At 32.1% G+C, this 14,705-nt stretch overlaps 1 long non-coding RNA gene across 1 annotated transcript; it reads left to right on the top strand.

Annotated features, from left to right (window-relative positions):
• Nucleotides 1-2,088: 2,088 nt before the first annotated feature.
• On the top strand, nucleotides 2,089-14,346 carry LOC106792448. Its single transcript, XR_001382295.1, has 3 exons — nucleotides 2,089-2,139; nucleotides 2,225-2,471; nucleotides 14,111-14,346. It is a non-coding gene; the product is annotated as an uncharacterized LOC106792448 (long non-coding RNA).
• Nucleotides 14,347-14,705: the final 359 nt, after the last annotated feature.

Raw genomic sequence — 14,705 nt, 5'->3', positions numbered from 1 at the left:
ATTCATTTTATTTAAATATAAAGTATACTAAAAATATGCATTTTGGTGCTAAAAATAAGCTGCCGATTGAAAAAAATATAGATTTCTATTTAAAAAAATTAAAATAACTTTTGTCCTCTTTAATCAATAGAAAAATTCTTCCTCAAAATTGGATAAGCTTCGCTTAAAGGTTTTAAAACAAAAAACCACCAATTTTTTTGTCTCCGGATTTATAACAGTGCAGTGTAGGTGGCAGGTATTTTTTTTGAAACGAAATCGAACTATGAATTGAAAACTAATTATGAAGCACACCATATTAATAAACAAGAAGAATAATAAAATAGATTATAAATAWAGTACAAAAATATATTATCCGGTTATAAAGATATAGTTCATAGAGTTGAACGTAAAGTTCAACGTTCTAATTACAAGAACAAGTTCTAATTACGTAAGAATTAATTCTTAAAATTTATAACGAAACTAATACTTAATATTGTATATTAAAATACAATGTTTTGAAAAGATGAATATGAGAACGTTTAGAAACGAAATATATCAGCAATTTATGGTCGCTGAAAGAGCAAGAAAATCGCACTTACGAGCGAACTACGCTAAATATAAACACCGGGAAGACTTCTCTTTTCGTCTCCCTGTCGTGCTAGTTCCATTTAATGAGCTTGTATAAACCTGTTCGGAGGTGCAAGGAAGAAATAATTGCTTTGCTCGTTGCTTATGATCGAAAGAACACATTCTCGATGACAACATGGCTTTAAAATTTTCTAATCGTAAATATCGTAAAGTTAGGTAATAAAAGATACTCTTAAATAGAGAATTCACAAACTATGCAACTATCTTTTATTATTTCTTATGGAGATTTACAACAATCTTCGCTAAAGAAATATTTATTTATTGGTGTTTGCTAATCTAACAACTTTTCTGAGTTCTCCAACACGACAAACGATTATATTGTAAATGAAAAATCAAAACTAAAATATTAGCGTGCAACAAAATAAGCATTTAGATTAGACTCTATGAATTTTAAATAATTTTTTTACTGATATAGAAAAAGCAGGGGTAACTAGAAAATAAAATAAGGTGTTGAAATCGTACCTTTAATATTTTTATTTTACTAACGTATCAAAATCGTATCAAAAGCGAATTTCATTGAAATAAATGAAATCAATGTTAAATGAAGTTTTAAAAAATATAGAAATTTCTTGTTTATATATATAAATTTATACATTTTATATACTTTTTTCTCATGAAATACGATTTTAGCAACCTTTCAATATACTATCAATTTTAAGTAAAATAGCTAATATTTTGTACATCTAATTCTAAATTAATTTATGACAAAAAAAGATCTTAGTATCAGGTATCTGTTTTTCTGCTGAGGTAATTATCATAGTGGATAAAAGAATCTCCGAGAATTTATTCATGAAACGTAACAAAAAATGTTTTTGCTATCAAAATAGTACACATATTTGATCAGAAAAGAAGAAGGTATAAACGACAATGACAATGTGTAAATTAAACAGTAGCAACGCAAATTTAATTAACCGACAATTAAAAAGGAAAAAAATTGAAAGAATGATAAATGAATCGAGTCTATTAGCAATTGAGTGGCAATTGAATAAGTTTAAAGAGTTGCTCTTAGGACGCGCGGCCGACTTTCGTTTATATGCTAGTCATGTGAAAACCACGCCTTAAGAGGTCGGCCATTTTGATTCGAGAACGGACGAATTCCCATTGGCTATATCTTCGCGTGAATTCAGGCTATTTCTCTTGCCAAACTCACGAGGATTCCCTCCTTGAACAACACAGCAGCAGGTTAAAAAGTATATACAAAATTTACTATCTTTATCTTATTTGAGTTAAACATTTTTTCACACAACACGTAGAATATGTATATTTTTTTCGCTTAAATCGAAGTAAATGGAAAACCGGGGTACCTTCGAGTATAGTGATTTTTCTCGATTTATTTCGATAATTCCTTGAATAAACATTTAATAACTTAAACCTATTGTAAAATACTTAACTACTTATTCAATGTTTGAATAATTGATATCCAATATTTCTGCTTTTCAATTAAATACGTAGATACTTTATATAATTAATCTGACTGTATAACAACTACGCTATGAAAATGTGTTCAAATTTGTAAGTTATATTATTTTATTTTATTAACAGCTATATATATTCAGAACATTTTGGAGATATATGAAATATAATTTGTTTGAAACAGCAAACAACGATATACAAAGCTTGGAACTTAACACGGTGAAAAACTTGTGGAGCGACAATAGGTTATACTATCCTGAATTCATACCGAAGACAGATATCACAGATGCGCCAACTTACGAAGGTGAAGCACCGTTCATTGGAGATCCGACCTCTCAAGTTTCTGAACACTTCACATCACAACCGCACCTCAAAAACACCCACATACCGACAAACAACAGCTCTTCGGAACATTATACCAAGTAGTCATGGTGAGTTTATCTAATTTTCTCTTTCCTCATTTTTCCCCTTATTTTATACCTATCAAACTTATCTCCCATAATAATACTCTACGTAACTAATATTTTTTTTTTTTATTATTTTAATGGATCTTAGATATTTTCTATGATTATTTGCGTGAAAACTTGACAGGTTGAAATGAACATTCATGAATTATATATTTATACTCTTTTTCTCTCTTCTATACAAATTATGAAAATTTCTATCCTGTTATTTTCATCAATACGCGAAACTTATTTTATTTTTCTTAAAAAGTAATCAAGGAAATATAAAATATAATTTCTCATCTTACGGTTTAAGTTCATTTTTTTTTAGCTCGCAATTTGTTATTACATTCATATATATACGTAAATCAAATAAATATTTATTCCATTTTTAATATTAAATTAATATACATTAATGATTTTATAAGAGATCTCACAAAAACAATTTTTTTCTTTAGCATACATTGTGATTCATCATTTCTACTAAATATTTTTTTGTTATTCTTTCAAATTTATATGATTTTATGTTGTTATCAGAAGTCTTGTCAAATTTCACCGTTGGACTGACTCATTGTCATGTATGAAATATATTAATTGTTCTCAAGAAAAAAAATCTAATAATCATTACACGGTGTATAATTTTAAGGAACACTAATCACTGTATGTATGAATCAATTGAAATGGAAATTAATTTCCATGTGATAATACGAGTTTCACTTTTATCACAAGGAGGAGACCACTCACTTTGTTTTTTATTTTTTATTTTATTAATCAAAACGTAAATATTTGTATTTTTTTGTTCTTTTGTTAAAGATTCGTTTGCATCAATATTTCTAAAAAAAATCGAGTTATTATTTAAATTATAATTACAATTAATTTTTAAATACGCGCAAAGTTATTCGTTTATCGGTATAAATCAAATACTACAGATAATATAAAAGTCAGAGAAAAAAGTATTTTTATTAAACATGTCTAATCGTTCTTTGTTCGAATTATTGACAAATACTCGAGAGTCCTAAATTTGAAATGTCTACCCTTTTTTTCTTTTTTATCGAGAAGTCTCGGTGGGACGTCCTACTTCTTTTCTAAAAATCTTTTTTACTAATATTCATCGAAGATAATAATAATAGAAAAAAAGTCTATCGACGACAAAAACGATTGGTCCGATGCTTTAAACAATTAATACGTGTGATATTTGTCAATGGAACGAACCTGATCAAAAATGCCGCGCCGAATTGGTTATTATATCACATTTTATGTGATTTTTACGTTTCTTCGAAAGTGGAATCGCGTGCTTCTGTCTCCTTTCACAAGACTATATTTCATCCGAATTGAAATTCTTTCAAGGAATATTCCGAAGGAACATTTGTATCCTTCTTCCATCGAACGGCACGATTTTATGTGATATCGGAGAAATGTTAGTTGAAACAAATTAAATCTACGACAAAGATGATTATTCAAATGATTTAACGCTATTATAGGAAGTGTTACTAAATCTAAAGAAAATTAAAAGAAATTATAATTTTAATTTTTGTTTTCTATAACGTTGTACTAACTGCATCAATCACTTGTTTTGTGGCAGATTCTTCTGACGCCTGTCATGGTTCAATATCTGTTATTTTGTTACAAATAATTGAATGTGCAATATCTATACTTCATATTAAGTGATATAAACAAAGCTATAATCAAACGATGATTTTTCTTACGTACAAATACTCTTTCTAAAAAGATTATTTTCCTTTCTCTGTCTTTATCTTTCTTATTTTAACATTATCCAAATTAAAGTATTCTTCTTTTTGTTCTTTTTGTTCGAGACGAAGTTCGTGGTCGAAAGAGTAATCACAAATCTGGTGCTCGTAAAACAGATTCTAACCAATAAAATGGCCTTCTTTCCTAGAAGTAGTCAGACCGTAGTAGCGCTTGAAGCAACAACCAGTATCCTAGACTCAAAACGTTGCGGCTCCATCGACACTTTTGTAATTATCTGTTGTAGTCTACTAGGGATTTGTTTCCTTTTTTCTTCTTCAGTTATTTAACCATCTTATACGACTTCATTCCAAGTTTTTCCTTATTTTCCATGCTTGAGATAAATTTGAAGAAAAAAAATGAAGAAACAAAAACGTAATGCTTAAATATCCAACAAATTTGAAATAATGAATTTTATTAAATTGGAACACCATCGCAACGACAACTGGATCGCGCAACACAAAGATTTAGACAAAAAATATTAGGTAGAAGAAGGTAGATATAATTTTTGAGATAGAACTTCATCAAAGCAGCCGCCTCGCGAGCCAATCGAAGGGGGAATGCAGAATTTGAGAGCTTTAACGGCACGGTTTTAACGATGACAACACTATAAAGAATCGAATTTACGAGTGCTGACCATCTTCTGACCCATCTCTGTTCATATCGATGGTCGACTACCTGGCTCGTTAAACGGATTAAAAGAAACTGCTGTTTCCATCTTTTCTTTCTCTTAACCTTCTTACTTTTTAATAATCACAGAATTATCGATATCATTTTTATTATTATATTGCAGGTATATAGCATATTTTTTTCCAAATTTAATTTTTTCAATTAAAAAATTTGTTTGCGAAACAACAACTCACAATTAAATTAGCATAAGAGTTAATTGATAAATTTTAATTGAATATAGACTCTTTACTCAAGTATATTTGTCAAATACTTATATTATTCGTTATTTCGAATTTCTTTTAAAAATTCTAAACAAAATACTAAACTAGAAATAATGTTCGAAAGAAAGACAAAGATTCTAAAGTTTTCACTACGCTACACATCGAAAGATTCCCTTATACGAGGACATAAAATCGATGAATCTCATTCGATACATAAAATGAATTGATGTTCTATTTAAAGAGAAGAAGTCTATAGTTCTGCAAGCTATACACAATGTCAACGCGTACCGGAAAACCATGTGACATTTTTTACTATCATATGAAAGGAATATGATCGAAATAAGAAAATTATAAAAAAAAAAAAAAACACTGTATAATTTCCATAAACGAAAATTACATTAAAAGAGTGATATTACAATTCATCTTAAAAATCATCTTTGTCATTTCATTCAAGTTAATACAATAGAAATATTGTTTTTAATCTCTCACATCAGGATTTAGAAAAAAAAAAAGAAATGCAATGTCGTTTTTGGGAAAAACAAGAAAAGAGAATCGTGTGATAAAAAGAAATGGAAATGTTTAGGTTAGGCTAGATAGATTGTTTTTACAAGGCATGGATGTATCATAAGGAAAAAGGGGTGCGATTCGCGGATCAAGCACGAAATCAAAATTTATCGGTCGTATATCCGTCCAAGTAAAAGTCGTTGAAGTCGAAGAAGTATCAAGCGTCGTCATCGTCGTCTACGTAGTCGTCGTAGTCGTACAAATGCGCTCGTAAAAGCGGCCTAAAAATGTTTGGAATCGCTAAGCGACTGTACGTACTACTATGACCGTAGAAAAAACGGAAGGATGAACGATTGAAAGAAAGAAAGAAAGATAGAGAAGGAAAGAGAGAGAGAGAGAGAGAGAGAGAGAGAGAGAGAGAGAGAGGGAGAGAGAGATAAAAAGATATGAAAATGAAAAGGACGAATAAAAGCATCTCTTGCTCACCCTTGGTTATCTTGAATACAGATTGCAAAAGCTTACGAGCGATTAGAGTCGTTAAAAAGGAAAGACGATCTTAAAAAGCATCCATACGTAGTACAACAACCTTTCTCCCTATGAGAATATCTTAGAGAATTCTTATTAAAGTACATTTTCTAAGGCTCTCTAAGGTACTATATTCAACTCGATGACTCTTCTAACGATCCGGAATCTGGTAGCGAATAATTGTACGCTCGGCTATTAATCTATAAAACAATTAACGACGTTGAGCCATTTCAGGGTTAACTATTCGGACCTTGTTGTTGTAAACCGTTTTAACGATTACGATTATAAATATTCCAAATATCTTTTCAATGTTTTTTTCCTTTCCAATCGTGTAGTATGCGCAATGGGAAAAATTAATTACTTCCTATGCTTTTACACATTGGACTTTTATTTTATTCGTTAAATTTGTTCTTAGTTAGTTTTTCTTCTTTTTTTATTTTTTTTCTACTTATCTATCAATTTTATTATGGAAAATAATAATTATTGCGATTAGAAGAAAATAATTTTATTAAAAATCATATGTGATTACTTGACACTCTTTCTCGTAAAAAGTTCTTTTTCAAGTATGCCGAACGATCGTTCGAAAATCATCGTCTCAATCGTTCGACCGGTTTTTGACGGATCGTCGAAGGGTTCCCCATGACTATGTGGTAAGTAGCATCAATGTAATCAGATAGGCTGCTCAGAGCTAAATTAACGATGCTCGTAAATGCGATACATCAGCAGATTTTTCAACGTCTTTTCTTTCTTCATTCTTTTTTCGTTTTTCTTTTTTTTTTCATTTTTGTCTTCGTTCTTTTCTTCTTGTCTTCATCTCTTCCACTTCTTTCTTGTTATCTTCCCCTCCTTTATTTCGTTCTTCTCTTACCACTATCGCAAAGACACTCGCGATCACAAACATCTCCCATCCCTCCCTTTCACTATACTCACTTTATTTTTTTTTTCTCCCCCTATAAAATAATCGATTTTATCCGACGAATATTAAACGAGAGAATCTAAAAGTCAACGTCAATTGGAAAAATATCGCAATAAATGGGGGTGTTTGCATAAAATTTATAAAAAGTATTCTCGATAATTAGATTAAACAATCAGATTAAAAAGAAAAAAAACAGAAAATAAGAAATATCATTTATATTTGAATACACAAACACAGATAACAGGAATCGTGTATGATAATATAAAGATTATAAATTAATTAAGTCTTCATATCTAAATTATATCTAAAGAATACTAGTAGACTGAAGAAACTTAAATCTTTTTTATATGTATTATATTATTACTTGAATTATCACTTGACAGTGTTATTATTACATATCTGACTAGTTATTATTAATTACAGTGTATAATTCGTAAAAGTGTATGCGTTACATATCGTGTATTATTTAAGAAATCCTACCTGTACTTATTATGATTTACAATGTAAATGCACGCACTCTGTAATGGATGGTGGAATCTAAAAGTAGGCTGATGCATATAGGAGTGTTCTTTCCGGAAATACTTTTTTCTATCCTTGGAAAATAAGGATAATAATAAAATCATAACATTCTAGTCTTTCAATGCAGTAGCATGATTAATACTCTTAGATAATTTTTTGTATAATGTGAAATAATAAATACATATAATTATAAATATTTGTTCAAAAAAATATATATTCATTAGAATAGACAAATAAACAATTATAAATTATATATCAGAAAAAAATATTCTCCACATATTTTTACAATTATCTATAATTGTGATTGATTGAAATGATTTTTAAACTCAATTATTTTAGTGATCTGAAGACTTCAAAATCATTTGCTGTTTATGAAAAAAAGAATACATTGAAATATTTAAAAGAAAAGGGGGTTTGTTTTCGATAGATATAAATTGTAGTATATATTTACAAGAAATATTAGGAGGAATATGAAAAATTAAAGAAAAAGAAAAAAAAGAAAAATAGAAGAAGAAGGAAGAGGGCGAAAAAGAGAGGAACGATATCTATGACCTTGATGGCGAACGTCGGCCTTATTTCACGAGGATGAGGGTGCAATTTCCGAGACAAAGCAATAATTAGCAGCACCAAAGTGCGTGAGCCGCCGTAGTTATTTATTTTTCTTCTTTTCCTACTTCTTTTGTTTTCCTTTCTTCTCCTCGTTCGTGTTCTTCTTTTTCATTCACGTCTCCTTTTCTACTTCTTCTTCTTCTTCTTCTTCTTCTTCTCCTTCTTCTTCTTCTTCTTCTTTTTTCGCTTCATCATCGTCGCAATCTTCTTAGTCGTCCCTGTTCGTTGTAATTCTTCTCTTTCTCCGTAAGTCTCAAGCAAGAGTCGACTGAGCGTTAAGTAGCATAGTAACAGGCCGGGATCTTCTGGCAAAAGGAGTTTTACTACTTTCTAACCACAGTCACGGGCTACAATTAAACCCCCATAAACCTCGTCGTAACTTTTTTAAAAGCGACCGACCGTTCTCTCACGCGTATTTCGCTCCCTTCGTTTACCCGACAAAAAATTCGCCATATTGCATTCTTAATGAAGCTTCGAGACGATACGGGCGCCGTCTTCCGGTCGACTCCCGCGATTTCATTCTCTTTTCTCTCTTTATCTTATATATCTTCCTCGAAAACCAAAAAGAAACACCCTTGATTTTATCATTTTTCTAAATTCTAACACGAAAATCTCTAAATGTATGTACGTTGAATTATTCTATATGTTTAATTCGAAAATATATTTTTTCAAAACCGAACAATAAGTAAGAATAGTTTAACAATGACGCGTCGGTCAAATCGATGAAGAAAGAAGTGGAAGGAAAAAGGAAGGTAAAGAAAGTCTGCGAGAGAGAAAGAGAAAGATAACAGGGAGAGAGGGAAAGAGAGGATCAGGAGGGGAGTCTCAGGGAGAGGGGGTGGGGTGGGGTGAGAAGAAACTGAGGGTGGAAATTGAGGAGGTAGTCGTACAGGGACTTTAGCAGAGAATGACGTTTACGGCTCGGTGCGGTCGACCTAGCACCAGTAAAACTTGAGAAGAAATACAAGCGAAGTCCGCATCGACAGTTAAAGTCATACGCGCGAAAATACAGCCTGGCTTCTATGAAATACGACGTACCTACCTACCTCAGGCGAGCGACGAAGCCACCGGGGGATCTCTCTTTACTCAGGATACGTGAGTCTCGTTAATAAAAAGGAATTTCAAACTCCTACTAATTTTCGTGAAGTAAACGATAAACAAATGCTTCGGAATATTGCTGTATCAGTTATTTCATATACCAGTTCACATTCCATCATAATTCACATATTAATGAAAGAGAAAAATGATAAAGACCTTCTTGATAGACATTTTAATCTCTATAAAGATAATAATCTTTCAAAAATACGTACAATTTTTGAAGAAAAATAATATAAACAAAGTAATTGTAACATTATCTAGAAATTTGTATCTATTCAATTCAACTCGTTTATATCTCTCTTTTCTTGAAAATATTTGGTTATTGTCTTTAGATAAGTCTCTCGCCCTCAATCGGAAATTTAACTGACTCTTTCTCGAATAGAAAGGCATTACTCGAAGTATCCACGTTGATTTTACGAGTCATCCCTTCAGCCTCGGGCGAGAGGTGGAAAGGTGCTGAAGAGGTGTTAGAAGCCGCGAAGCACTTTACCGAGAAACGATAAAACTCCTCCACTTTCGTCTTCACCTCGTCCGGAAACGTTCTGCCCGTTTCCATTTTAGATACGAGCTTGTATATACTCTCTCTCTCTCTCTCTCTCTCTCTCTCTCTCTCTCTCTCTCTCTCTCTTTTCTTTCTTGTTCTTTCTTCCTTTCTCCTTAAGTTCCTTTACGATCGTTCGAGAAGTCGGAACGCGTTTCAGAAGCCGCCTAGATCATCCGAAAGAAGAGATTCACTGGAAAAGTGGAAAGCAACATCTACTGTACGATACTTTTGAACTAGCTATTTGAAATGTTACTTTTCCCTTTTTTTCTTTTTTCTCGTTTTCATAGAAACTTCACTTTTGTCACGATAAACTAAGATTGATCTTAACGATAATATAATATAATAAATAGAAAATGATAATATATTAATAAACCAATTAAAAAAGTAATTATTATTAATATATATGAATATAAACTATACGTTGAAAATTGATATCTTCATTCTGTATGCTTTTATGTACATGTTGCATGAGCGCGTGGTCCTGCAAAGAAGAAAACCGAGAAGACAGAAAAACAGAATATCAACGACAACACGGATAATATAAATATACTTGTATATAAGAAAGGAGACAGTAGTGACGGGTGGCGAAAATGTTGCCCACGCATGAAAATGAAACCCAAACATCGTAAAGCTTCAGTATTTTTGAAGACACACCTAGAGACGCATGTTCTTTAGTGTAACACCATCGACGTCTCAACGAATCCTCCCTGTGCAAAAGATTCTTCGCTTTTATTATTTATATAATTCTTATCTTAATAAACATCTTTTTTTCTTTTTTTTTTTTTTTATAGAAAATAAAAAGGATAAGAAGATCCTCCTCTGTTCTAACGTCTATTTATGGTTGTAAATAAGAAATATGTGTATGTATAGGGGCCAATGAGAAAATTTGCCGGTTAAAATTTTTCCTTAGGATTCTATTAACGATCTTCTCTTCCTCGATAATAAATCATTATTCTTTTCTTTTGTTTGCCGTGAATCTGTTTAATAAAACAATATTCAACGATCTATCTTGACGTTTAAATAAAATGGAAAATATTGATAAAATTTTGTGAACAGGTAAAACAAGTTAGAAGTATAAAATGAAAAGAGAAAGAAAGAGAATGCACATTTCAAAGATCACATAGCTAAAGAGATTGCAAGGCGGATAGTTGTAAATCATACTTTTATGAGGCATCCCATGGTCAATCGGGAAAACAGGACAGCTTTGAGAAAGAGTGGATCATGAACTGTGGACCAATGCGTGCCTCTCTCTCTCTCTCTCTCCTAAAACTCACTCGCTATTTTCCCTCCTTTATTTCTTTTCCTGAGCATCGAATGTTCGCCAGACATTGATCGGACTTTTACGAGTTTGTAATTACGACGGTCAATTCAACTCCGAAGTCCACTTAAAGAATTCTCTTCAATGATGTAAGCACGAGAAACTTGTATTTTCGTGCTAGCGAAAGAATTAGAAAGAGAACAAAGTTTTTTATTTTTATTATTTTCAATGATTTAAATATTCTTATCGAAAGAGAGAACAAATGATAAGCAAATATGTATCCGTGCATATAATCTATCTATGTATTTACGTTAATCGTTCGTTTTAAAGAAGTTCATTTGAAGTAATAATTGCGAAAAGTATAACGATGAAACTAAGAGAAGCACACTCTTGTCTTTACCACCCTTGCGTCAAAGTAATCGTCGATCGTTCAGTTTTACTGTCAAGGAAATAATACTTTCGGCAATGTTGACGGGTTAAATATGTGTAACATTTTAATGGGCCAATTTAAAGTTCCAAATGTTATGAGGAATCTCGGAGTCTGTCGTTTCCATAGGATAACTTGTGTGACATCCGTTTTCTTCTTTGTCTTTCAAGACAACAACCACCAGCCGAGATCGAATTGCCTGTTAAGAGATTAATATTCGAAAGAACAAACGAGGAGAATGTTAAAAGGTTGGGATAGAATTAATGCCTGACCGTGAATATAGCCCGGCCCTGTCGTTTCACGTCTAAGCGCGAATACTTTTTACGGTCGTCGATAAAGTTATCGCGATAAGGGTCGCGCTCGAGGAAGTGACAATTTGTATCTTCGATTTAACTTTTTCTATCGTTGGCTATAATAGAGAGAAAACAAAATGATGATCTAGTCTTTTCTTTCATTTTATTTAACTTTTGTTTTGTTTTTTTTTCGATTTGTTCTATCAACTTGAAAAAAAGAAAATAATTAGCATTCAATTTTAATAATGTTTTAAGTAAACGAGCAAACGCTATCTCATTTTCTTTATTTTTTTTTCACTCTCTCTCTCTCTCTCTCTCTCTCTCTCTCTCTCTCTCTCTCTTTCTTTATCTCTTTCTCATATATATAAGAGAAAATAATTTTAAACGTTAGCAAAAATCCGTTCCAAAGTCGATTTATTTCGTTAAAGCGGATTCAGCCTTTATCTCGACGATACTTTCGGGGACGACGCGCGTGTCTACAATGTTTTACGATGCACCCACGTTTTAGTACCGGACGAGGTTTCGCTTGGCCGAGCTCCTCAAGGCCTATCTCGTTCTGCTCTTCGTTTGTAAGTTATCGCTCGCACAGTGCCAAAGAGAAATTTTTCCGTTTAGATTTTATGCATTCACAAATTCCAAACTTTTCTCCTATCTCATAGAATTTAACGAGTGATGTAGGGATAATAAATTTATCTTACGAAAAAAAAAAAACAAACCTGTTTGTTTTATCTCGAATTATTATCAACATATTCTTAAATACGCGATATACGAAGAAGATGTTCGATGCATATACATATAAATAGTTTCATTATCTACAGTACCTTACTCAGATAAACAATATATATATTAAATACAATTTATGGATATTAAATAATGAATAAACATAGACATTATTTGTGATTGACTAAGCATAAAAACGTTTCAATCTTAAAAATGATCTTAGATCTTAGAAAAATAAATTCTCTAATTCTGAACATTATAACTATAGAGGAGAATCTTGAAAGAGACATAGTAAAAGTAAGGCTGAGGAAGACGCTACCGTCGCCGACGTCGCCAACAACGACGACGACGGCGTCGGCGACGGTCGGTGGTGCACGTATGAAAACTAAGTCCGGGTTTCATTTGACTGGCTTTACGAGGGAGACATAAAATGGATTTTACTGTCGGCTAGTTCGCCAGTTCTCGAGTTGGTAACATTGCTTTAGCGAACATAATATACCCCCCTCCCCTCCCCTACCCTTCCCACCAGTCTTCTTCCTCCCTTTCACCCCTTTCATCCTCTCTTTTCTCTCTCCATTTCGTTTCTCCATCCAGCATTCTTTTGGACTCTTACGAAAAACGAGTTGAGAGCTTTCATTCATGTCCTTTTCTACGATGTTCTTTTCCTCTCTTCTTTCTTTCTATCTATCGCATGCTCTATATATTTCCTCTTACTTTTCTTCGTTTCCTCAGCACCGTCTACTCTTTCTTGAGCATCCATTCTTAGACATTTCGCGAAGCATCGCGAAACTTTTCTCATGAGAGATGCATCCCGTAATCGAATTTAATATCCGTCCGGATATAACGTCAGGATGATCGTTAACCCTCTCTTTTTGACATCGTTTCCTTCACCTGTCTCGTACGTGAACTAACATAGGATTCTTTATAACGTATTATTTTTTAACAAATGTTTCTTATCTCTCCTTTCTTTCTTTCTTTCTTATTTCTTTTCTTTCCCTCAGTCAATTAAAAAAAAAATAACGTCTTGCATTTAATATATTAACGGATTAGGAATTTTCTTATCAGAGATACAAATATAATTCAAGATTATGCGGATAATATTTTATTAAGCGTATGAAAATGCACAGTTCTTTTTAAGCACGTTTTAAAGATTAACTGGTTCCTTATACGCGCGCCGGTAATTTACGTAAAAGAAACATTGCGTAAGAAGAAAACGTTTGATCAATTTGTTTGCATTGCCGGAATTACGTATTTATTAGCTATATTAAAAACTGCATCTACAAATTATATACTGTGTATGTTGTTATTAGACATTGTACGTATGTATATGTATTTCGTTCTATTAACGAAGAATGAACTATGTGGTAACGTAATTAGATTTCGCAATTAGATCATTCCATGATATATCGGATGTTTATCATCGTTTTAATACTTCCAATCATACAGATGCCATCAAGTTTTCATTGAGTGGTCAACATCAACATAATCATTGTTGTCATAAATATAATAGATATAGCAAATAAATACATACACATTAACCAAAAATATTTTTATATTTTTATAATTCGATCATTTCAGATCGATCGATGATTAAATCGGCAAGGCAAAGCGATGAGAGACAAAAGGCCAAATCCAGAGGATCCTCCAACATGATTCCGTTCAAAAAAATACGAATTTTGACTCTGATTTTGATAAAAGATAACAGGAGGACAAGAAAATGAAAATTTCCATGTACGCGATTGCTATCATATTGGGAAGTGAGCGATTTATGTTCTTAAAAAGGAAATTTTATGAATTTTTTCTTTAATCGTTGATTCGCGTGATTTCTTTTTTTTTCATTACGTTATAGAATAAACTGTAACACATGAGAAATTTATATTCGTTACTAATATAAAAGATATCTTCTTTCTGTTATCTTTTTCTAATAATACGTGACGTCAACGCGTCCTTATTAATCAATCTATTTGTTCTTCTCTCTCTCCCTCTCTCTCTCTCTCTCTCTCTTTTTCTCTTTCTCTTTCTCTGATACAGTAACGAAAGTAGCATTTCTTTGCAATTTGTCAAATCATTCGATAAGTATACGTGTAGTATATGCATTAATAGTATAAGCGTATAGTTACGTCAGACGGAGAGATGATTCTCTCGGGTCCTCCAATTTAAAATCACGGTCTTG

Source organism: Polistes canadensis, unplaced genomic scaffold, assembly GCF_001313835.1.
Source record: "Polistes canadensis isolate GaletaPanama2010 unplaced genomic scaffold, ASM131383v1 scaffold_9, whole genome shotgun sequence".
NCBI classification, from domain to species: Eukaryota; Metazoa; Arthropoda; class Insecta; order Hymenoptera; family Vespidae; genus Polistes; species Polistes canadensis.
Note: the sequence above shows the minus strand (reverse complement) of the source record. Positions and strands in the feature narration are given on the sequence as shown.